Here is a 25,514-nt window from a genome sequence, read left to right on the forward strand (position 1 = left end):
GTGGAGAATTATTTTGCCCGTCCAAATGTTGTTTTTACAGGATGTAAGCCTGTGTGACTTTTTGAACTTTGTTTCCCATAAGCAGCTACGTGCTGCTTATGAAGGCACTGGGATTTTTTTTTCAGCGATTGTGCACTTTTACTGGCAATTATTTCACAGCTTTTTTAAAGGGTTGTGGGTTGGGAATCTGTAATGGGACCTTCCTTTTTGTTGATAAGCTTTGAGGGAAAGGCACCCCATGGAAGAAATAGTGGCATATACTTTCCACTGGATGATAACACATTCTAGGTCTTTGCCCTTGCTATACTTTGACTTTAATTTGGTCTGCAGGAAGATTTAAGACCTGAATGTTGTTTCTTTCTCATCATTAAAAATATGTTCATTTATTACATTGATAAAATGCACAGTATTCACTGTTAATACACTCAGTACTAAGAAACTATCCTTAAACCTCAGTGTAATGCAGCCCACAAAAACACTACTAGCCTCCCTCACATGTTTGCTTTGGTAGTTTGTTTACACAGGTGAGCTAAAACAAGATTTTTAAAAAAATTTTTAAAGAAGAGTTTCCTAGGTTTATTGAACCAGAGGCAACTTTGATTTGCTACTGGCGGCCAGGCAAGTAGTTATTCATTAACTCATTGTTCTGTTCATCAGAGTATGTTTGTAGAAGAGGAAATTAAATTTAAACACCAAGAATGTTGGGTCTGAAAATAAGTTGTGGGTTCTAAAGGTCTTAGAAAGTAACGAGGGCCAAAAAGCCAGAATTTTCCAGCGAGAAACAGCAGGCAGTATTTTACTGATAAACCAGCATTTTTCAAACCATTGAAAATTACTTTTATTTTGTTGAACCTTTTCTTCTGCCTGATCCTATGCCATTTTCTGTTGTGCAGCTGAGTATGCAGCAGTGCTTGTGAACATTCATGTCTACACAACGTGCTTCTGCTTGCGACATTCAGATTATTATTGAACTTTATATAACATATTTTCCCCACTTTTCTCCTTAAAAAGAACCCAAGGCGACTTATATTACTGAAACACAATATTTAAAGCTAAAACAACAAGTATACAGATACTGTATTAGAAAGGATCAAACAAATGGCACTCTCAGAAATTGTAAACAAAAGCAAGACTAAGAACAAATTCAAAGATGTAAGGCTCCATTTAAAAAAATGCCAACGAGGCAGCCAGTCATTACAGGAAAGCTTGCCTAAAGAGAAAGGTCTTCACCTGCTTGCAGAAGGTCAGCTAAGAGGGGGCCAGCCTGGCCTCCAGTGGGAGGGAGTTCCAAAGTCCGAAGCAGCCAGAGAGAAGGCTGTCTCCCATATCCCTCACCAAAGGCATCTGTGAAGGTGGTGGGACTGAGAGAGGGTCATTCCCCTGATTATTTTGACACTAGACGTGCCACCATAGGTGCCCGTGGAAACTGAGCCCCTCTTCCCATTACCCACCAGTCCATTTACCCCTTTCTGTGTGGCATGCACAGCCACACACACACACGCACCCGTCGCGTAGAGTCCATCATGGAAGTAGCCCGCCTGTCGCTTCCCTGCCCCATCGCACAGCCGACCACTCTGGCAAGGAGGTGGGAGGATGAGTCGTCAGCAGTGTGGAGAGGCAGGGAAGCGCCAGCCAAGCTATTTGCGTGATGGGTGCTGTGCAACTGAGGACGGCTGGCACGCTCCATGGAGAGCAGTAAGTGGACCGGTGGGCTCTAGGGGGGAGGGTTTTGTTTCCGCCGGCACCTGTGGTGCTGATATTCGTATTCGTATCTCTCGGGGTACGAGTACAAATGTCTCATGTCTGCTTAACACCCAAGCAGGTTCATAAAGAGAGATGCGCTCCTTGAGACGGCGTGGGTCCAAGCCGCTTAAGGCTTTATAGGTTAGAACCATCTCTTTGAATTCTACCCGGAAATGGATTCGCAGCCCATGAAGCTGCTTTAACAGGAGGGTTATGTGATCCCTGTGCCCAGCCCCAGTCAGAAATCTGTCTGCTGCGTTTTGGACCCACTGAAGTTATAGTTAAAGGGGCCAGGGCAGGATGTTTCCAACCCCTTTACAGGGCACAACATAATTAGAACAGTGCAGTTGTTGTTTTGGGGCATATTTCTTCCTTCTAAATCTGGTAGGAGTGAGAAGCCAGTGTCAGTCAATGACAGTTCTCCAATGTGTGGGTCATCGTGGGCACTAAAAAACCATACTGTTCCTCTCTGGTTGAACCTAGTGAGGCTTAGCTGCCCTAGGATTTTCTCTCTTCTTAGAATGTGCTTCTTTCTGCAGTGTAGAAGCTACTGCTCTGATTTTACATCTGCAGTTGTCCTAGCATTTGTATTTAACTCCTGCAAAGCTGGCGTATTTTTAAATAGAGTTGACGTATCTCGCTATGTTGAAAACAGTTTTGTACAGTACCTTATGTGTGCACTTAGGAATGCAGTCTTCCCCAGATGTGTCAATGCCCCCACTGACCCACACACTTGAAAATGCTAATGTGTTGGACTACAACTCCCATAATCTCCACACTGCATGGTGTGTCGAAATGATGGAAGTTTCATCAAAAACATGTGGCTGTAAATTGGTTGCAAAAAGCTGTATTGAGATAGAAAGCTCATTTAAGAGATCCTTATGCAATCATGTGAAAAAGAAAATACACCCTTTTTGAATTCTTTGGTTGTACTCCTGAGAACATAATAATCATCTTCAAGTTATTTGAAGATCACTTCAAGTAATCTTTAAATAACTTCAAGTTATTGCTGCTAAAGGTGGTTCTACAAGCTATTGAATTGTAAGGTTTAGTCAGTTCTTGACTTCTCCATTATGATTTTGTTTTTGTAAAATAAATCACGACATGGTGTAATATGTCATGTGTTGTTGTTCACTTGAGATTGTATTTACCTAATTTTCAAACCTGTTGACCAGATGATTTTTATTATGTCCTGGTCCATGAAACCATAGAATTCAAAGAGAATGTACTTTCTTTTTCACCTGACTGTATATGTACCTGTTTGTTATTGTTTAGTCGTTAGGTCATGTCCAACTCTTCATGACTCCATGGACCAGAGCACCCCAGGCCCTCCTGTCTTCCACTGCCTCCCGGAGTTTTGTTCAAAGTCATGTTGGTTGCTTTGATGACCCTGTCCAACCATCTCCTCCTCTGTCGTCCCCTTCTCCTCTTGCCTTCACACTTTCCCAACATCAGGGCCTTTTCCAGGGAGTCTTCTCTTCTCATGAGATGGCCAAAGTATTGGAGTCTCAGCTTCAGGATCTGTCCTTCCAGGGAGCACTCAGTGTTGATTTCCTTCAGAATGGATAAGTTTGGTCTCCTTGCAGTCCAGGGGACTCTCAAGAGCCTCCTCCAACACCACAATTCAAAAGCATCAATTCTTCAGCAGTCAGCCTTCTTTATGGTCCAGATCTCACTTGCATACATTGCTACTGGAAAAACCATAGCTTTGACTATCTGGACGTTTGTTGGCAAGGTGATGTCTCTGCTTTTTAAGATGCTGTCGAGGTTTGTCTTGCTTTTCCCCCAAGAAGCAGGCGTCTTTTAATTTCGGCGCTGCTGTCCCCAACTGCAGTGATCATGGAGCCCAAGAAGGTAAAATCTCTCACTGCCTCCATATCTTCCCCTTCTATTTGCCAAGAGGTAATGGGACCAGTGGCCATGATCTTAGTTTTTTTGATATTGAGCTTCAGACCATTTTAGATGCTCTCCTCTTTCACCCTCATTACGAGGTTCTTTAATTCCTCCTCACTTTCTGCCATCAGAGAGGTATCATCTGCATATCGGAGGTTATTGATATTTCTCTCGGCAACCTTAATTCCGTCTTCAGATTCCTCCAGTCCAGCCTTTCGCATGATGTATTCTGCATATAAATAAGCAAGGAGATAATATACAGCCTTGTCATATTCCTTTCCCAATTTTGATCCAGTCAGTTGTTCCATATCCAGTTCTAACTGTTGCTTCCTATCCCACATACTGTATAGGTTTCTCAGGAGATGGATAAGGTGGTCAGGCACTCCCATTTCTTTAAGAACTTGCCATAGTTTGCTGTGGTCCACACAGTGAAAGGCTTTTGCGTAGTCAATGAAGCAGAAGTAGATGTTTTTCTGGAACTCTCTGGCTTTCTCCATAATCCAGCGCAAGTTAGCAATTTGGACTCGAGTGCCTCTGCCTCTTCGGAATCCAGCTTGTACTTCTTGGGAGTACCTGTTATGTGCTATCAAATCAATTCTGACTTATGGGGGGACTCTTTCCAGGGTTTTTGAGGTAAAAAATATACAGTAGTGGTTTATCATTCCCTTCTTCTAGGGGTGCCCCGTAACTATGCAGCTTGCCCAAGGCCACACAGTGGATGTTACCGCAGGATGCACAGTGGAGAATTGAACTCCCAGCCTCTGGCTCCACGGCCAGAAACCTAATCCACTGAGCTATCCAGTCAGTCAAAGAGAAATAATAAGTGCTTATTTTTTGTGGATTCAGTTTCTGTTGGTGCTGTAATATCTAAATATTGAAATGAAACAGCAGTTTTTGTTAAGAACAATAGAAAATGATCCCTGTGATTCTCTGCTGCACAGACAGCAAATCTTTTCATCAAAGCTAGCATTTTTAGATTGAATAAATCAAACGTAGTCCCTTCCCCAGTATTCAGGCCTCACAGTGTTTTGTAATAATGTGAAAACCTAGAGTTCACTTGTTCTGTTACAACTTATGCAGGCAGTTTTTCTCCCTTTTTAAGCAGAGGTTCAGGTGGAAGCTGCCTGCTTCACTAAAACCTTTCTGTGCTATTAGTATGGTACAAAGAATTCTGCCTTATCCGTTGACTTGCTAAATAATGGGACACTGTGTAGCTGTCCTGTTGTGATGTCGTGGATAGAGTGACAGACTAGGACTCTGGGTTCGAATCCTCACTTGGCCGTTGAAACTCACTGGGTGTATGTGTGGAACTGGTAAAACCCACTCCTTCAATACCTCACTTACCTTATAAGCCCTATTAGGATTGCTATAAATCCATCCCAACTTGACAGCACAGAAGACACACATGTAGCTGAGGAACCTCAGATTGTCCTCTGCAGTAGTATTTATTTATTTGATTGATTGATTGATTGATTGATTTGATTTGATTTATACCCCGTCCATCTGGTCTAAAAGACCACTCTAGGCGGCTAGTAACTTCCACATCTTTAAAACTACTGGAACGTTCAGAATGTGGGTTGACTTGAGTTAGTAAGCATCATGATAGTACTGTAATATTTGTCACTGATGTCACTTGTTTGAATGGCAAAGAAATTAAATTCAGATCTGAATTACTCATGGTTGCCTTAATTTGAGAGCCTTTGTTTCTTTGTCCCAGTAGCTTAGGGCAGTCTGGTTCAAGGAAGAACGGCTTCCAAGGAATTGCCCCTGCACCTCCTTGAGTGGGGGCTGTCTCTTGTCCATTGTTGCCACACTTGCCGTTTTCTGGCTATCTTGTAGAGATATCTTGCAGCCCCGGTGCCCCTACCACAGTTTCCCTCAATAGGAGGTGGCCTTGGGAGGCTTCTGGAAATAAGGTTTGGCATGGAAACAGGAGGTGTAGTCCCGGCGTGCCTTGTTTTAAAGAGTTATAGAAAGTTTCCCCTCGGGGCAGCGAAGTGGAGAAATGGTAAGGGGTGCTTGCTTTCCAGACATCATCTGACCTGACCCCTACAAAACACTTCCTGCACAAACAACATAAAACTATTTCATCCTGCAAACATCATGCTCTGCATGTTTGCCTTTCGGAAGGTCTCAAAATCTTGTTCTAGGCTTAGCAAAAAATGTTACACCGTTCTGGGGTTGGTTTCTTAATACACAAAAATTTGGATCTTTCATGTTCATCCTGACAACCAGGTGTTGAATAAAACTGCCGTTCTCATTTTACAAACGACGAGCTGCTGTTTGTTTATAGAATTTTTCATTGTAATACATTTAATTTCTGCATCATTTCTTCTCTCTGGCATTTTAATACTTGGCTTCACTACTCGCTTAATTTTATTCTTCTCTCTCTCTTTTCATTATTTATGTCCAGATGCCTGTTGTTATGTTGTATTCAGCAATGGGAACTGCTACTTTTTTTTCCTAGTAGAACCCCCAGTATCTCATTGTTGGCTGAAAGATTCTCAAGCACTGTAGTCCAAAATTGAATATGTTGCTTTTTTGTGTATGGTGTGTACCTCCCTTCTTTGGATAGTAAATTTAAACATTGTTTAAAAAGTCATAATGTTGTGGGTTTTTCCCCCCTGATCTCACTATATCCATGCAGTGTTCTTTCATCATCAGTTGGCTTGGCTTGTTTTCTTCTTACATTTATACAGTTATGAAAACTAGAACCCTGAACAACTTTAATGGCTACAGTATTAACTACCAGCAGAGGCCTGCCACCTGATCGCAGAGACCTATCAAACAGTGAGCAGCTTTGGATGTTATAGCTATGAAATGGACAGCTTCTAATAGGGAGACTAAAGAAAAAGCTTTTCCCACCTTAGCACCCTCCAGATATGCTGGTCTACATCTCCTGTCATCCCACCTGTTGGCCATGCGGACTGGTGCTTATGGGACTTGTAGTCCAAAACCTGCCTGTTTTACATAGGCATCCTTCAGTCTCGAGAGACTATGGTAACATGCTCTGAATCGAGGAGTGTCCTCTCCAGGTCATGAAGCCCGGGTAAGGTAATATGGAGGATAGGCTGTTACCCAAGCAGCAGATCCCCCCTCTCCACATTGCTGAAATGGTCCAATGGAAAGGCAAGAGCCAATACAACTGGTTCCAGCAGCGTTGCAGGAGTTGGCAGAACGACACAAACTGCCTCTGGACTCCAGCTCCGGATTTTGCCTCGAGGTTAACTCCTGAAGCCTTTTCCATGAGTGGATATAGCCACAAGGCAGTGGAGGTTTGAAATCGGAGTTTTCCTTCTCCTAGATAGGCTGCCTTCCATGGCTGACGAGCCCCAACTACCCGGCCCTCTCTTTAATACTGCAAAAGTATGATCTGACCCTCAAAACCTGGCTGTAGAAGTTTAGTATATTACATGGCCTCCTTAAGAGTGAGAGGAAAGTGAATGCCAGATCTTACATGTGTAAGATGATATGTATTGATGAGAATGTATATTTATATTCCCAATGGTGGTGGGTCACACTGTATATTTGAGTTGAGATTCTATTTGTCATTTATGCTTTCATTATATTATTTTTTTAAGAGTGAGAGAAATGTGAATGCCAGCTCTTAGAGGTGATATATTTTTAAAAAATATATAGCTAAACAATGATTCCAAGGGACTTCGAAGTGTTCCTTGGGAGCTTTTAAACCACCTGGCCAAAAGAACATGATGAAACATTCATGCTTTCAGCGTGAATCATCTGCTTCTTGAAATAAGCGCATAGCGAGGTGGCTGGATTCTTCTTTTGGGCATGCAGGTCTTCCAATTCCTCCTCTATTAATGAACCTAGGTGTCCAGTGCCAACAGAAATAGAGCTAGATGGGCGGCCACTGAAGAACAAGGGAGGGGGGGGAGAGATCATTGGTATCCTTGGCAGAATTCTAGTGTTTACAGAAGAACAAACAAGTTTTTCTTTCTTTTTAAAATCACAGTCAAACCTGAGAATGGAGCATGTTTGTTTATTGTGGAAGGGTGAATATAGCTGGGAGAGGACAAGAAAAACCCCCAAACCTGCTGTGGGCAGGGCAATGACCTTTTGAGATCCTTCTTTGCATTAGATGCTTGTAGGATGGGATAGATTGTTTTACAGTGATGGGGATACGAGATACAGGACTTGCTGCCAAGTTGGACTTACAGTCCCGGCCAAAACGTTGCCACCCTTGCGATTCTCTCAGAAAATTTTGGCCAGTGCTTTTTTTGTGTGTGTGTTTCTGTGTGGGATTGTATCAGATTTGACTTTTCTCCCTCTGTTGTTTTGGGTTGTTCTGACGCCAGCCAAAGAGTACCGAAACATTTGCAACTGCCAACAATTTTCTGAGAGAAGGGTTGCATCTTCTGACAGAATTGAAAGGGTGCCAATATTTTTGGGCCATCACCATAAGTCTTGACTCAACTTGGGGTTATTTTTCAGTGACTCAGGTTTGACTCAAACCCATCCACCCTCCCTTTTTTTTCGGGGGGGGGGGAGTTAGTTTTTAATAGGGACTCAGACTTGGTACCAAAGAGTTGGACTGGGAACTCAGTCCCAGAGTCTCGAATGTGGAAGTCAGGCCCAAAGATCTGCCGACCTCCATGGTGCTTCACCGATGTTGCCTTTCTTGTCTCTTTTTTTGCAAGAGTTGGCCTGTAACTGGTGGAGGAATGCATTCTTTTGACAGATCTGCCTAAACCATAGCAGCCCTTTGGGCAAGAGGCCACATTTGCTGCAGCTGCCTTGGGAAAGCCAGCCCACTCCGCGAGCTTCCACAGTGCCGTTCCTTGTGTTTTGAGAAATGGGTTGGAGAGTTTCCGAGGTTCTCCGACAGTGCCGTCCAGTGTTTGGGCTTTCAATAGTGGATAAATATTCCCAATTCAAGGGCTTCAAACTTCTCGAGTCAAGCTATTCGAACGTTTTTACATCATTTTGGACACTACAAAAAACTCTTTTCACAAATTTCAGTTAACTGTTGTTTTAAAGTGGTGCAGGGTACTGTATTCAAATTTACTGCAGAATAAGAAGCTCTTTTAAGATCAATGAAGCATCAGGTGAATTTTTGAGGGGGGGTTTAAATATGAATAAGATTTGTGGGCTAGAATGAGTTACTTAAATTAAACAACTGCATTAGAAGACTGTTTTCACCCTGGCTTTCTTCTCTCTGTGTGAGAAATCAAGGACAGGAGAGAGAGAGAGAGAGAGAGAAGGAATGTGTAAATGTTTGGAACAAGCAGGGACATGTGGAGACTTAAGCCTCTGGTTTACTGTCTGGAAGTTTGACTGCAAGCTCGGAGTGGATCCTTCCTCTATACATTTCACATTCCAATTTGACTCATCTTGCCTGGATAAACCTAACTTTTTTTAAAGATACGGAAAGCCAGCATTTATTCACTGAGCTGGTTCCTTCAGCAGAGTTCTTTCTGTGTGCATGCTTTAAAGGGATAAATATACCCACACTTCCCATTCCTCTGCAGCTGCTCACCCTGTAAAACGGTCTGCCAAGGATTGGGTTACGGCTTGAGATTGTGTCTTCTTTAAACGAGAGCCTGTCGTCATAGCTGGAGAGAGAGGACTAACTCATTTCACACTAATGGGGTGGGGCGTAGGTTGACAGACTCGGCCTTTTTTTAAAAATGTGAGCACCTATTTCTGACTGAGTCTCTCTTCTGTTGCATTTACAAGGACTAGTAAAATGCAAGGGAGCAAACCTGAAAATACATCTCTTTGTTGTGGTATCATGTTAAATCTATATGAACTTAATGGAATTAAATGTTCAATTATTCTTGCTACTGTCCTACAAGACCATATCTGAAAATAATTCCATGGTCTCCTTTTTGATATGCATTGTTATTTTGTCAGCAAGTTCATCTCAAGAGATGACGCATGAGTGTGTAAAACGGGAAGTGTGAGACATTTCCTCTTTCTTTCTTTTCCTGTAGTCATAAAGAGATCTTGGAAAATATTTCTAGGGGAAGTGTAGAGCTATCAAAATCCACCTCGGATGCCATTGGCATCCAGCTTTTCAGGGATATAACTGCTGGATAAGACTAGTGGCGTATCTATCCCAGAATCCTGATTCCTCCGGTGGCCGCGCATAGGCCCTGGGAAGCTGACAAAACAATATACAAAGGCAACTTGAACCCTCTGATGTTGCTGTTTAGCAGCTAACATTAGCTGGCATGCTGCCTTTGAACCTGGGGGTTAGACATAGAATTGTAGTCAGAGAATTGGAAGATACTTGAGGGGTCTTAAAGTCCAAATTGCTGCTGCTAAAAAAAAAAATCTACATTTACACCATCCCTAACTGGTGGCCATCCAACCTGTTGAAAACCTACAACGAAGAGTCCGTTACTTTCTGATATAAGTGCATTCCCTTGCTGAACAGCTCTGCCTCTTACCATCAGGGATTTTCCCTAATGTTTAGTCAAAATCACCCCGTAGTTTGAATCCATTGAATCCTACCCCCTGGAGCAAGCTTTCTCCATCTTTGATCTGACAGTGTTTCGGCTATTTGAAAAATAGGTGTTGTGGCTACAGCAAGAAGGGTGTAGGTTTTGTGGTGAAGGAGAGGAAAACGCTTGGTTAAATCTTAAGTCTCCCTGAGTGGTTTAAGTTATTCTCTAAATCAGTTTTGTTTAAATCAGATCCACCTTGCTAAACGTACTCTAATCCTTTTGCTGTTCTTCCTAGAGCTTAGCTCATGGCTGCTTTATCATCTTGGTTGCTCATTTCTGGACACGTCCAAGCTAGTGTAGTGGTGCCCCGCATGACAACGATAATCCGTTCCCCTGAAATTGCTGTTAAGCGAAATCGTCATCATGCAAAAAACAATTCCCCATTGGAATGCATTGAAACCCATTTAATGTGTTCCAATGGGGAAAATACCTGGTCGTCTAGCGAAGATCGCCCATAGGGAAGCCATTTTCTGAGCGCCGATCAGCTGTTAAAATGGCTGCTCTGTGAAGCATGGGTCCGGAAAAAAACAGGGCAGCTATTTTAGGAACCCGATGATCAGCTGGAAAAAATCTTCATCTTGCGAACAAACGGTTCGCGAAGCACAGACCTAATCATTGTGAAGAGAAAATCCCCCGTTGAAATGAATGTTTTGCGAATAACTATAGCGATCGCAAAAAGTCATCCTGCAGATTCGTCGTTTGGGGGGACATTGTCATGCGGGGCACCACTGTAGTTCTCTCTTTTAAACTTTGGCACCCAGAGTACTGACTTATAGAATCAAAGGTGGGTTGGAAAATGGATCTTGGGGGCCTCTCAAGCTGGCTCAGCAGTCCAGGGTTAATTTGCTGTCTTAAAACTCTTACTGTTAGGGCATTTCTGTTGTGATTCAGCCACCTGAACATCACCTGATTCCCTGGTTTCTCCTTCACCTCGTTCTAGCCTTGCCTTCTGTAACAAAAGGCAAAGTTTGCAGGAGAGTCCATCAGAAACGTGAAGGCCACTGACACGTCTCTCTTTAATCTTCTCTCTTCCATGATACGCATCGCTGTCTCTTTTCAGGTCTGCTTCTTATCGGGCTTGACTTCCAGACCTGTCATCCTTGTGGTCGCATTGATTTCCGTGAATTCTTCTAATCCTCCTTTGGAACAATCTAAGCTTTGTAACTATCACAGTCCGCTCCTAGATAGCAAATTTATTTATTTATTGGACTTATATACCGCCCCATAGCGCTACAAGCACTCTCTGGGCAGTTTACAATTTTTAATTATACAGGCTACACATTGCCCCCCCAGCAAGCTGGGTACTCATTTTACCGACCTCGGAAGGATGGAAGGCTGAGTCAACCTTGAGCCGGCTACCTGGGATTTGAACCCCAGGTCGTGAGCACAGTTTTTTTACCTTGCAGTACAGCGTTTTAACCACTGCACCACGAGGCTCTCGTGGATGTGGATGCATAAACTAGCCTCCAACCATATGATCTTGTGTCCTTGTGGTTTTTGGTTGTCATCAGGGATACCTTAAACTTGCTCATCCACCATGGTTTGCCAGGGCCAGTGTAGAGAAGTGATATTTTTCCGTGTATAAGACTATACTTTTGTCTAAATTCTTTAGACTAAAAATTGAGGGTCATCTTATACACAGAAGTAAGCTGAGGAGAGAACAAACACAAGTGGAGGGGAAAGCAGGGATCAAAGAGATCCTGCAGTGCTTTGATCCATTCCCCCTACACTTGCTGAGGCCCACATAGATTTCTTAATTTGGGGTTAGAAAAGTGGGGGGCGTCTTATACATGGAAAAATACGGTGTGTTTGACGAAGGGACTTAGACCAATCATACTTTCTCAACCTGACCTAACCAACAAACTGTACTGTTGTGAGGGGAAAATGGGGCTGTGGAGAGCCATGTATTTTGCCTTCATCTCATCGGAGGAAAGTTTGTTTTTTATAAGTATAAAAAATAAGAAAACATAAAATGGCAGCCCTCTTGCTGCGTTATTTTTTTAAAAGTACTGGGGAGAGAGATTTGACTTGATATCTAGCCATGCATATAGTAACGAACTTCGTGTTTATGCTTTCTGTGGGATGTGGAAAGGAATGAGTAGATGGATATTACTAGTTTTTTAAATTAAGGGTGGAGGTAGGAATTTTAAGCATTTTTCAGAGGGTGGACAAATGGCTTTATGTTGCGACTCTATGAAGTGGGCAGGAGTCAAATCGTTTCTTGTTTACGCCGGCTGAGGCTCTTTGCTTCCTTGTGAATTTTATTGTGTGTTTTGATGCAGTTATGTTGCTGCCTTTCCAACAACAGTTTTACAAGGATTCACAGGAAGCTTTTACTCTGAGGCAGAAATATAAACAAGGGAGCCTCCTGAAGTACTATCGGCATAAATGGTAGTGTAGAACAAGGTATCCACTGAAGAAACATTAGCTGGTTAGTTATGTGCGGTCAAGTAAGAACCGACTTATAGCAACGCTAATAGGGCTTTCAAAGTAACTGAAACATTTAAGGAGTGATTTTACCAGCTCAGCTTCCCCAGTAAATTTGTGATCAAGTGGCCATTCCAATCCTCATTTTTGGAGTCCTAGTCCGTTACTCTATCCACATCGCACTGGGTACCATAAAGTAACATTACTACAGTAGGACACCCTTATATGTGGGGGATTGGTTCCAAAACTACAGCCTTCTAAAATGAGTACCCAGCTTGCTTGGGGGGGGGGGCAATGTGTAGCCTGTATAATTAAATTGTAAACCGCCCGGAGAGTACTTGTAGCGCTATGGGGCGGTATATAAGTCCAATAAATAAATAAATAAATAAATAAATAAATAAATAAATAAATAAATAAATAAATAAATACATACATACATACATACATACATACATACATACATACATACATACATACATACATACATACATACATACATACATACAAACAATAGTGTATGCTATACATAGCATGGGGGTGGAATCCAGAAATACACATTTTACGCTGTATTTACCAGAACTGGCCACTAGGGGGAGCCAGAGACCATGGTATGTATTCTTCAACAACAAGAATACATAGCGTGGCATCCGGCTTCCTCTAGTGCACAGTTTGGTAATAAATACATTGTGAAAATACGTATTTCTCAATTTTTCTTTTAATATTTGTAACATTTTCAGACTGCAGATAAGTGAAACCGCAGGTACTCTTCCCACAGACACAGGGATTTTACTGTATTTAGTTATTTGACTGGATCCTCAGAGCCTGCTCAAGCAGATTGCTGGGCAGCCTTTTGGAGATGTGGAATGGATATAAATTCAGACTAGGTCAGACTATGACAGTGCCTTGCCCATTGTGCTGTTTGTTTCTGGACCCTGCTGCAGAACTGTGGGTCTTGATCCTTCATGGTTTGTGATGGCTAGAACAGTAGCTGTAGGTGCCTGCTAGTACTCTTAAGCACTTTCGTTCAGGACCGTACGCGGGCGTTTCTGCTCTTCTAGACCAGCTGGCCAGCTGCCAGGGAGAGGGCCATCTCTAGAGCAACCCCATAACTATGGGGCAGTCTTCCCAAACAGCTCAGCTTGATGCTTATGTTTGGAGCAAAAAAAAAAAATAATAAAAATAAAATAAAATAACATTGTCTATTCCAGGCTCAACAAGATTGCTGATTGTTTTTAACTGGCTTGAAGGAACTTCCTCTTTAGTTATGTCTATAACCATTCAATTCTGTCTTAATAGTAATGTTTGGGACAAAATCTATAGTTATTGGGACTTACCTAGACCCATTGCAGGGATCACATACTGCCACCCTCCCCATTACAGCAGCTCCATTGGCTGCCAGTAAGTTTCCAGGCAGAATTCAAAGTGCTGGTTCTAGCCTATAAAGCCCTAAATGACCTGGGTTCAATCTATCCCAAAGACGGTATCTCCCATTATGAGCCGGCTTTGGTGTTAAGATCATCACGAGAGGCCTTTCTCTCTGTCCCACCATCTTCACAGTTGTGTTTGGTAGGGATACAAAAGAGTGCCTTCTCTGTGGCTGCTCCTAGACTTTGGAACTCCCTCCCACTGGAGGTCAACTTGGCCCCATCTTTGCTGTCCTTTCACAAGCAGGCAAACACCTTTCTCTTCAGACAGGCTTTCCCACAGTAACTAGCTACCTGTATGAGATTTTTAGATAGATTGTTATGCATTACTGCTTTGACTGGATTTTTAAAACTACTTTTTTGTGTGTTCCATTTCTCAGAGTGGCATTTGATTCTTCTTTTTAATATTTCTATACTTTTGTTTTTAGCTTTAATATTACCTTTTAATGACATGAGGTGCCTCTTTATACTCATTGTTCTTATCTTTAAATTTGATGTTCATCCCCATTGTATACTCATTATTTTTCAACCTTGAATATTGTATTTCAATGTTGCAAGCTGCCTTGGGTCCTTTTCAAGGAGAAAGGCGGGGTGAAAATATTTTAAATAAATAAAAATGAATTAGACTTGTTGCTCATGCAACATAGATTTCATTTGTTTCTGAGGGCCCACCGTACTTGGGATTAACTTTGGAGTTAAGACCTTCATATTTTATTTTTCTCTTGATTGCCTTGAGAATGTTCCCTGGTGGACCAAGCATACCTGAATTAAAGGAAACAGAATTAATTGACCTTATGAAGGAATACGTGTGTCTTGTTATAACGATGTCTCAGCACTTGTTAAGCTGATTGTGGAGTGCGATACAACAGGGAGGAGGGAGAAGATATCAGAGGGGACAAATGAATAACTGAATTATTTAAAAATGAGCACAGTCTAGAACTGAATGTATAGAGCCTGCAGAGTGGCACCTTGCATTAACATTATTGTCTTTCCAGAGAATCTTGCCTCCTTCTGATGTGCCCAAGTATGACAGCCCCCATTTCATCAGTTTTCCTTCCACAGGTTGTTCAGACATGATTTGCTCTGGGATCATGAGAAGGCAAGATTCTGTGGAAGAAGGTAGTACAGTGGTGGCACGCTTGATGACGTTAATTCGTTCCAGCGAAATCTCTGTAGAGCGAAAACGTCGTCAAACGAAATAAAAAAACCCATTGAAACGCATTGAAAACCATTCAGTGTGTTCCAATGGGCTGAATACCTGCTTGTCCAGTGAAGAACCTCCATACAGCGGCCGTTTTCGGTGCCTGTAAAGTGAGGAATCCGTCCTAGAAAACAGCGGGGGGGGGCATTTTCTTCAGCCAGCGGCCATTTTGAAACCCGACTATCAGCTGTTTGCTGATCATCGTAAAGCGAATATCGGTTCCGAAGCAGGGAGCCAATAATCGCAAAACGGAAAAACCCCATTTAAACCATCATTTTGCGATTGCAAAAACCTAATCATAGAGCGATTTCCTCGTTAAGCGAGGCAATCGTTAAGTGAGGCACCACTGTACTGTTGGGGGGAAAAATGGAAGGCATCAGGAAAAGAGGAAGACCCAATACAAGATAGACCGGCTCCCTCTAGGAATCCCCAGGCTCGAATTTGCAATTGCTGAGCTGGGCAGTTGAGGACAGGGGATTTTGGAGATGGCTCGTTCCTAGGGCCACCATGAGTTGGAGATGACTAGATGGCATGTAATGATGGCAATAAGCATCCACGTTCTTTTCTTCTTCTTCTTCCCCTATTTGGTTTTAGTTCTTTTGTGGGGAAATCTGAGAAATGGGGGCAGGGAAGAGGTGTTCCCCCTCCCCTGTTTTGCCTTTGCATTCTCAGCTAGCCAGCACCAACATGCAGAAATTGCTGAACGGCCTGCGGGAAAGTTCTTGGAATGACTGAAATCTTCCACTTGTCTCCTAGGGGTGTGGACAAGCTGGAGAGATAGGGAAGGCATATGTCCTGTATAATGTGGGCTTGTTTGTGGAGATGATTCAGTCCTCAGACAGACAAGCATCAGTAGACCTGAGGGTTGTTCCCTTCATGCTCCTTCTTGCCTTGCCTTCTCTACGTGGGGCTGTGCGGTGGCCGACGGGGGTGAGGAAAGCTCTCTGAGGTGCTCGACATCCTTCTCTCATCCTTCCCACCTATGCAGGGTGGAATTCTGCCAGAGTTTTCTAGATGTGTAATTCTAAAGACTTGGATATGGTACGTATCCTCATATCTGAAGTTGGAGCTAAATTGGTTTCGGGGGGAAAATAGCATCACCAGGACATCATCTGGAGTTCCCTATCAGAATATATGGAATTAATGCATGACAGATATGCAGCATCAAGTTCAAAGACTAGTAATCAGCAGGTACCAAACAAAATAAGTCTTGAAACAGAAAAACCTGGCTCCTTCTTTAGTCAGCCTTTTAAAGTTCTAACTTGTCTTTGACATAAGAATGTCAGAAATTCCTGGTACTTATCCACCATCTCTGGTGGATAAGATTAAAGTAGGGCTGCTGTAAGCACCTCCATCCCTGATCAGTGTTAGGGTGGTGGGCAGTCCCTCCTCAGTCATGGTCTCCATAAACTCAGAACTCTTGAAGCTACTAGAATGTGATTTTATTAAACTTGTCGAATGATGTACAGTGGGACCTTGACTTACGATCGTCCCTACATACGAACTTTTCGATTTACAAACGGCTCTGTTCGCAAAAACTGGCATCGACTTGCGAACGGAGCCTTGACCTACAAACGAGGTAGAGGCTCCTTTCACAAGTCAATGCCATTTTTTTGTGAGCGGAGCAGTTGGCGCCTTCGGAGGTCTCAAAGGACTCCCCCCCCCCCGACATCGGAGGAAGCCGTTTGAGACCTCCGAAGGCATAAAGGCAGGTAGAAAGGGCAGGAAATTCAAATTTCCAGACCTTTCTCCCTGCCTTTTTGCCTTCGGAGGTCTCAAACAGTTTCTTCCGATGTCGGGGGGGGGGGGGAAGCCCTTTGAGACCTCCAAAGGTGCCGATTGCAGCACGGACCCTCAGGGAGGTCTCCCATGGTGGCGGGCAATCCCTGGGAGACCTCCCTGGGGGTCCCCGCCACCACAATCGGCACCTTCGGAGGTCTCAAAGGGCTTTCCCACCAACATCGGAGGAAGCTGTTTGAGACTCCCCGGGAAAGCGTGAGCATTTTTTTGAAATGCTGGAATGGACTAATTCCGTTCCCATGCATTTCTATGGAAAATGGTACTTCGACTTACGAATTTTTCAATGTACGAACACCGTTCCAAAATGGATTAAGTTCGTAAGTCGAGGTACCACTGTACAAGGGATGGAAGGGCACCAGCAACACCCTCTTCCTCCAGTCAGCTGACCGGAGGGCTGATTTGGCTCCACTATCACCCCCAGCACGGCTGGTCAAGTCTGCTTGACCTCAATTCCCTAGCACTAGAGTTGTGCTGCTTACCATCTGTTGGTCTTAAGCCAAGCCCCGAGCAGCAAATCTGTTTTTGCTTGTTCGTTGTTGTTGTTGTTTTTACTTCTCTAGCATGGTCTGTATTTGGTTCAGATAACTTACCTCTGTTGACACTGATCACCTTTCCTTCAGATTATCCAGATGGTATCTTTCTGGTACATACAAAATTATCTTAGTCCAAGTCTATTGAACACAGAGGTTATCGGGCATCTTCTTCAGGACTTTAAAATGTAATCCTTTGTTATGCCGAAGTATAACTTATCGCCAGCCTTCTTATCAAGCTGGCCGTGAGAGATCACCCACCTAGGCGGCACTCGCTCCTCCTGCCCTTTGCCTTCTTGTCTCTCAGCTGTAGGGGGTGTTGCTAATGTCGGCAAGAAACAGGATGTGGGGTAGAGGAAGTTAATGAATAAACGTGGAAAGTTTGCCACTTAACTGTTTCGTAGACTAGGCCACCACCGTGACCAGCTCTGGATTTTGATTTCAGTGCTTTTATTCCTTGGTCCCAGAAGGAAGGCCGCCTAGCTTGGCAGAGAATGAAATGGAGGGTCCCTTTCTCGTCAGTCCTTGTGGTGGACACGGAGAACAAGCGATAGCTGTGCGCTGCAGCGGCCTGCCCTTCCCTTGTGAATCCTGTTCATGAGCCCCTCTTTTAAATCAGCCCTGCCAGCTCCTTGAGACCACTGCTTTGTTTCCGGGTGAAGATCGTGTCTTCTCCATGTTCTTCTCATTCGTCTGTGAGTGCAAGCACACACAACTTTGGCGCACACACCTGTAGATTAGCTGGCGGTCCTGTTTCTCAGTCCTTGGAAATAAAGGGTTTATGCCTGAGCTTAGAGATAGGTAAAGGTTCCCCTTGACATTGAGTCCAGTTGTGTCCGACTCTAGGGCACGGTGCTCATCCCCGTTTCCAAGCCATAGAGCCAGCGTTTTGTCCGAAGACAATCTTCTGTGGTCACGTGGCCAGCGCGACTAGACACGGAACGCTGTGACCTTCCCACTGAGGTGGTACCTATTTATCTACTTCCATTTTTACATGCTTTCGAACGGCTAGGTTGGCAGGAGCTGGGACAAGCGATGTGCGCTCACTCCATCGCGTGGATTCAATCTTACAATGGTTGGTCTTCTGACCTTGCAGCCCAGAGGCTTCTGTGGTTTAACTTGCAGTGCCACCCATGTCCCACTTGAGCTGAGAGATAACTGGGACCTAATGTGTGTGCTGCCGCTTGGCTTAATTGTCTGCCTACTTATACAACCCCATCCTGTGGACTTCAGATGGATGACAGCAGCGTCACCCAAACGGCACCCTTCAGAAAATGTTTAAGAACAAATTTGAAAGATTTGGAGAAGAAAAGAGGATTAAAACATTTACATAAAAATGATAGTATGTTAGGATCAAGCGAATGTTCTCTTCCGTGACTGCCTGTGACACATTTTGATGTTGTGGCTAGAAAGCTCAGAGCAATGTAATGTAAATTTCCGGAGTTCATAAGGTGTGAAGTACTTCTTATCGAGAGCTTAGTCTTAGCGGATCTGCTTTAACTGTGATTTTACCACCAAGACAGCCATTCTGCTTTGATTTGCTCTGATTGAGAAGAAAGCAAGGCTTTAATATCTTGTGATGACTAAGAAATGAGGAAGTAGGGGGAACGTAATTGCCTTTGGAAAGAATCCTGTGTCCCAGGAGTATAGAAGGATGTCTAATCTGTTCCAGAATGGTACCATTCAAATACCCACCAAAGGAACAGTGGGTAACATCCCAGATCAGGGTGGTTCACTAACAGCGACCGCTATGAACTGCTAATGGAAAGAAGGGGAATAAATGCTCTCCTGTTCAGAGTCAAAATTTAGAGAGCAACTAAAATGATGACTGGGCTGGAGCACCTCTCATATGAGGAAAGGCTACAGCGTTTGGGGCTCTTTAGTCTGGAGAAAAGGCACCGGAAAAGGGGGGGGGACATACTTGAGACGTATAAAATTATGCAGAGGATGGAAAAAGTGGATACAGGGAAGCTCTCCCTCTCATGCAATACCAGGGGAAGTCCACTCGAATTGAGTGTTAGGAGAGTGAGAACAGACAAAAGTAAATATTTCTTGACCCAGTGTGTTATTAGTCTGTGGACCTCCTTGCCACAGGATATGGTGGTGGCCTCTGGCCTCGATGCCTTTAAAAGGGGATTGGACAGATTCTTGGAGGAAAACCCCATCGCAGGTGACAAGCCCTGATGGGGATGTATCATCTCCAGGCTTCGAAGGAAGGGGCCTCCAAATGCCAGATGCCGGGGAGGGGGATCAGGAGACGGGTCTCTCATGGTCTTGTGTGCTCCCAGGGGCGTCTGTAACCAGGTATCCCAGCTAGATGACTTTAGCAGTAACACTGCTCTGGCAGGTAGTGTGCGGTCCAGTCTGTGAAAGACTTAAGTTATCTAGTTAAAAACACTTTGAATTTGACCTGGAAGCAAACAGGAAGTCAGTGCAGATGTGCCAGAATCAGGGAGTCAACAGTCATATCTCCATGCGCCACGGGACATGAGTCTGGCCGCCGGATCTTGCACCTGCTGCCTCTTCGAGCCTTCAGCCCTTAAGAGAAGAGAGCCCTGGGTACCTCTTTCCGAACAGGCTTAATCGAGGAGAGGCAATTCCGCTTCCTGGGCTCACCACAAAACGCAGAACCCTTGCCTTGGGAGTTGTGCGGGACTGGGAGAGGTGTGTGTGTGTGTGTGTTTGTTCATGAGAGAGAGGGAGGGAGGAGAAGCAGATGAATGAGTCGTCATTATTTCATGGGGCGAGTTTCTTTCAAAGCCACACCTACTCTCCTATTGCTGGAATTGTAAGCTGTGTACACATTGCCACATAGTCAGGAAGGACGGGGCTCGGAAGAGTGTCTTGCTTCTCTCTTCAGAGGTATGTTGTAGCCCTACCTTGGGAACCCTTTGTTGGTATCACAGTCCTTAAGAACAGTTCCTGTTTCCAGGCCTTGCTCCAGTTGTGTTCTCTGGGGGAGGCAGGGGCCTGTAGACCATTTTGCAATTCTCCTAAATAAAACGGAGACCCTTTCAAGTGAGGTTACATTCAGATTGTTGTCGTTTAGTCGTTAAGTTGTGTCCGACTCTTCATGACCCCATGGACCAGAGCATGCCAGGCCCTCCTGTCTTCCACTGCCTCCCGGAGTTGGGTCAAATTCATGTTGGTAGCTTCGATGACGCTGTCCAACCATCTCATCCTCTGTCGTCCCCTTCTCCTCTTGCCTTCACTCTTTCCCAACATCAGCGTCTTTTCCAGGGAGTCTTCTCTTTTCACGAGATGGCCAAGTATTGGAGCCCCAGCTTCAGGATCTGTCTTTCCATTGAGCACTCAGGGTTGATTTCCTTTAGAACATGATAGGTTTGTTCTCCTTGCAGTCCAGGGGACTTTCAAGAGCCTCCTCCAGCACCACAATTCAAAAGCATCCATTCTTTGGTGATTAGCCTTCTTTATAGTCCAGTTCTTACTTCCATACATCGCTCCTGGAAAAAAAAACATAGCTTTGACTATCCGGATGTTTGTTGGCAAGGTGATGTCTCTGCTTTTTAAGATGTCGTCTAGGTTTGTCATTGCTTTCCTCCCAAGAAGCAGGCATCTTTTAATTTCGTGGCTGCTGTCACCATCTGCAGTGATCATGGAGCCCAAGAAAGTAAAATCTGTCACTGCCTCCATATCTTCCCCTTCTATTTGCCAGGAGGTGATGGGACCAGGTGGCTTTTTTTTTAAAAATGAGATGATAGCCATAATCATGTTGGGTCGGTGGTTTGGAATTTCTGTCACATATTGAGGTGACCCTTTCTGTCTGTTTCACGCATAAACACACCCACTGAGACACCAGTGCAGAAACATTGCACAGATACGTCTGTAATCTTTTCCTCTATGAACGGAATACAGCCATGAACATTTTTTCTTTGCGATTCCCTGAAGCCACACGTTTTTCCTCTTTACTAGCCAGGCCTGTTAGTAATCTTAAATAATTAATTGCCTGCAGTGTCTTTTTTTTTTTTTTTTTTTTTGAAAGGCAGCAAGCCTGGAGGCTTCTTAGAAATTATAGACTGGGTGGTTCCTTGAGCTGGCATGTTACTTTGCTGTAGACATTCCTCAGGTACGGTAGTTTCCTTAGCTGTTTGTTTGACTCACTTTGAAGGAGAGTTATAACAGAAAGAACAGCAGAGTATTTTGGCACATTTAAGACTAAGACGTGTTCCTTGACACGAACCTTTGCAAACTGCAGGCCACTTCTTTAGATGCCGATTGAAAAAAATGGGCTCCAGTCCACCCTAGTTATACCAAATAAAAGCTTTTGAATGTTGGAAGTTGCATTCAGTAATGAGGGTTGCTCCTGATTGTAAGTGTGTGTGTGTGTGTGTTGAGTAACAGTTTCCTGAACAGGTATGTTAACAAGAGAACATTTTTTCCTTCCTTCTCCACCTATTCAGATACCCAAAGATGCCTTTATAGAACAGATGTCTTTAAATGGATATGAATTAATATATTTATTTATTTAATTCAAATGTTTATATCCTGCCATCTGTCTAGTACTCAGGGTGAAGTACAGACAGGAAAATAACTTGAACAATTATAAAACAAGTTAAAGCAATTCAGCAGAATCTATTATAAAAACAGCCAGCTGAAGCCAAACCCCTTAGAAATACAAATACTGTATGTCCCAGTACACTTAGAGACGAACAGAGAAGAAGCTCTGAGTTAGCTGGGAAGGCAAGATTTTGGACCATTGCTGTACCCCAAAGTATTTGGGTGTCCCTCTGGAGCAGACCCTGACCTACGAAAAACATGGTCTACACACTAAACAGAAAGTTGCCACCAGAAATAACTTACTAAGGGAATCGTGTTGTGCCAGAATGGAGTGCATGCGCAGAAACAATAAGAACACCAGCTTTGTCTGACATTGTAACCTCTGGAAGTGTCGAGAGGTGCTAGCAAATAACAAGTGAAATACAGCACAAAACCCATCTACTTCATGGACACCAACTCCCTAGGCAATGGCTAAAATCGAGGGAAAGTTTTTGGTACATTGCGCAAGCTCTAAATGTTAAACCAGAAGAGGCTCGGGCAAACCTATGGAGAGCAAAGACGCCTTGCTGAATAAATAAATGCTGAAGAATATCTTCCACCAGGACAAGATTCTGGCTGGAACATCCGGAGGTCACTTAATAGACTTCAAAGTGAAGTAGGAAGATAAAAGAATAAAGTAAAATTGACACCAGACAAATTTTCTGTGACTGTGGAGAAATTCAGTCCATGCAGCATTTTTGTGCATACATTTTATGCCCTGCCATGTGTACAAAGGAGATCTAGTAAACAGCTAATGCTATTGAAGTAGCCCGCTTCTGGTCAAAAATAGTTTAACATTTAAATTTGTTTATAATTTTACCTGTATTTCATATCATAGGCATCCTTCAGTCTCGAGAGACTATGGTAATGTGCTCTGTATGGAGGGCTTGGAGCAGCGCCTAGTGTGGCTGAGAAGGCCAATTCGAGAGTGACAGTCCCTTCCACACTGAAGACAAATCCAATCTGTCCCCTGTCTGGCTCCCTGCTTTTGCTGCTTTTGTGACTTCCTCTTTGCCTCGGCCTGCTGGGCAAGGGTCTCTTCGAATTGGGAGAGGCCGTGATGCAGTGCCTGCCTCCAGGCTGAACGCTCAGATGTCAGGGTTTCCCATCTGTTGAGGTCTATTCCTAAGGCCTTCAGATCTCGCTTGCAGATGTCCTTGTATCGCAGTTGTGGTCTCCCTCTGGGGCGCTTTCCCTGCACTAATTCTCCATACAGGAGATCCTTTGGAATCCGACCATCAGTCATTCTCACGACGTGCCAAACTCTGCAGGACATGAATAAGGAATGAAAGGAGGATAAAATAGCAAATGAAATCCGCAACCCATTAGATCAGAGCCAAGCCATAGGTCAAAATCCTCTTAACAGCCCAAGGATAATCACAACTTGGGGTGGGTGGGGGCTGCCCTTTCTGGAATTGGTGGCATGTATGATTTTTGCAATGAATGTATGGCCATTCACATGAAGGAGAATTGGTCAGATGGGAAAAAGGCTTCCTGAAGTAGCATAAAGGAGCAGGGTTTGGAACATGGTCAGAAGGCTTGGGTGGAAGAACCAGGTCTTAACTTTCTGCAGAAATTCTGCTTGCATTGAGCACCTCCTATGTCTTTAAGGAGAGGGGAAAGTGTTTCAGAATCGAGAGGCCACAACTTTCTCTTTTGTGTTGATGTTGTTGGTGGGAGACTTGAGGCAGACCTTTCAGCACTATTACCGTTTGTGAGTGGACAGTTGCATTTAAACTACCAAGAATAATGAATGGGAGGACCTGCCATGCACTGCAAAATAAGAGGTGTTTGCTTACCATGTCCAGTAACATACTGATGGGGGACATGCTGTTTCCTACACAGGAAGTATTATCCATGCAGGTGAGATATTGTAGAGATCATGTGCAAAATAAGAAGCCTGAGGCTGCCCAGCCATAACTGGTATTTGCACCTGAAAAAACATATTCCTCCTTTTGACCTTTTATTTTGATGGTATGTTTTTGTGATGAAATAAAAGGCGTTGCTGATCCCCCCTCCCCGGGACAATCCCAAGCTTATTTTGAACCTACTCCCATGCTACTTTCTTAGGATAAGAAAAGTTATAACTTTCAGTCTGTTCCAAAGTGGCAAAATAAAAAGTTTCCACCATTCTCAGGGACAGTGCACAAACCAAGCCAATGCCTCTGAGAATCACAGCGGGAACTTTTTATTTGTTGGTGGACTGAATGTTTCAAATTTCCTTATGCTAGGCAACAGGATTTCAATCACTGACTTTCTATGAAGGGGTGGTTAGGTACAAAATTTCCCTACCAAAATTATATGTGATGGATAGAATAATTTAAGCGCTTTCTTTAGCTGGTGTTAAAAAAAATCCAAAGAGATCTTGATAGGCTTGAGCACTAGGCTGAAAACGACAGAATGAAATTTAACGGGGATAAATTCACAGTTACAAGACGGGGAATGCTTGGTTCAGTAATACTGTGAATGAGAAGGATCTTGGAATTGTAGATCACAAGCTGAATGTGAGCCAACAGCGTGATGTAGCTATAAAAAAGGGCAATGCTATTTTAAGATGCATTAACATTAGTATAGTCTCCAAATCTTGTGAGGTAATAGTCCCCCTCTATTCAGCACTGGTTTAGGCCTCATCTTAAGTACTGTGTCCAGTTCTGGACAACAGACTTTAAGAAGGATGCCAAGAAACTGGAGAACATTCAGAGAAGAGAAACAAGGATGATCAGGGGACTGGAAACCAAGCGTTATGAAGAAAAACTGAAGGAACTGGGCACGTTTAGTCTTGAGAAAAGAAGACTGAGGGGAGATAGGATAATCATCCATCATCCCAGAGTGCAGGACATGCAATAACGGATTATTACAAACTACAAGAAGCCAGATTTAGGCTGAATATTAAGAAAAAATGTCTTAACTGTTAGAGCAGTACGGCAATGGAACCAGTTACCATGGGAGGCAGTTGAGTGCTCCAGTACTGGAGGCATTCAAGAGAAAATTGAATAGTCGCCTGTCAGATCAGCTTTGCTTTGCATTCCTGCACTGAGCAGGGGGTTGGACTCAATGGCCGTATAACGCCTTCCAAGCCATTTATTCTATGAGCTATGAAAAATGTATTTGTTTTGGTTGTCCAGTGTTCCTGGGCTCTGCTTGTATCTTGGAACACAGGTCAGATCTAGCAAATAGAATATGGAAGACTAAGGTAAACGGTAAAGGTTCCCCTTGACAATTTGTCCAGTCGTGTCCGACATCTCAGTGTCCAACCCATAGAGCTAGCGTTTATCTGCAGACAATCTTCCGTGGTCATGTGGCCAGCGTCACCAGACACGGAAGGCTACACCTTATTTTACCTTGAACTGGTTTTGTTTTGTTTCTCCTTGACAATCACTGTGGCTATGGAGTTTACCTGTTTCCACAGACAAAATCTTTCACCTGTTGTCTACTGTAGATTCTCTTCTTGCTCGTTTCTCTCATCCTT

General features: G+C 43.7%; 1 protein-coding gene across 4 annotated transcripts in view; it reads left to right on the forward strand.

The window, feature by feature from the left end:
- PXN (paxillin) overlaps positions 1 to 25,514 on the forward strand; it is an 86,781-nt gene that overhangs the window by 18,952 nt on the left and 42,315 nt on the right. The window contains exon 1 of one of the 4 annotated variants that reach the window (XM_072983579.2): positions 20,306 to 20,350. The exons of the other annotated variants lie outside the window; for them this stretch is intronic. The gene's annotated coding sequence lies outside the window, so the exon portion shown is untranslated. Of the gene's footprint in view, positions 1 to 20,305; positions 20,351 to 25,514 lie in introns of those variants that run through there. 4 annotated transcript variants of the gene reach the window in all.

Source organism: Pogona vitticeps, chromosome 14, assembly GCF_051106095.1.
Source record: "Pogona vitticeps strain Pit_001003342236 chromosome 14, PviZW2.1, whole genome shotgun sequence".
Classification (NCBI taxonomy): Eukaryota; Metazoa; Chordata; class Lepidosauria; order Squamata; family Agamidae; genus Pogona; species Pogona vitticeps.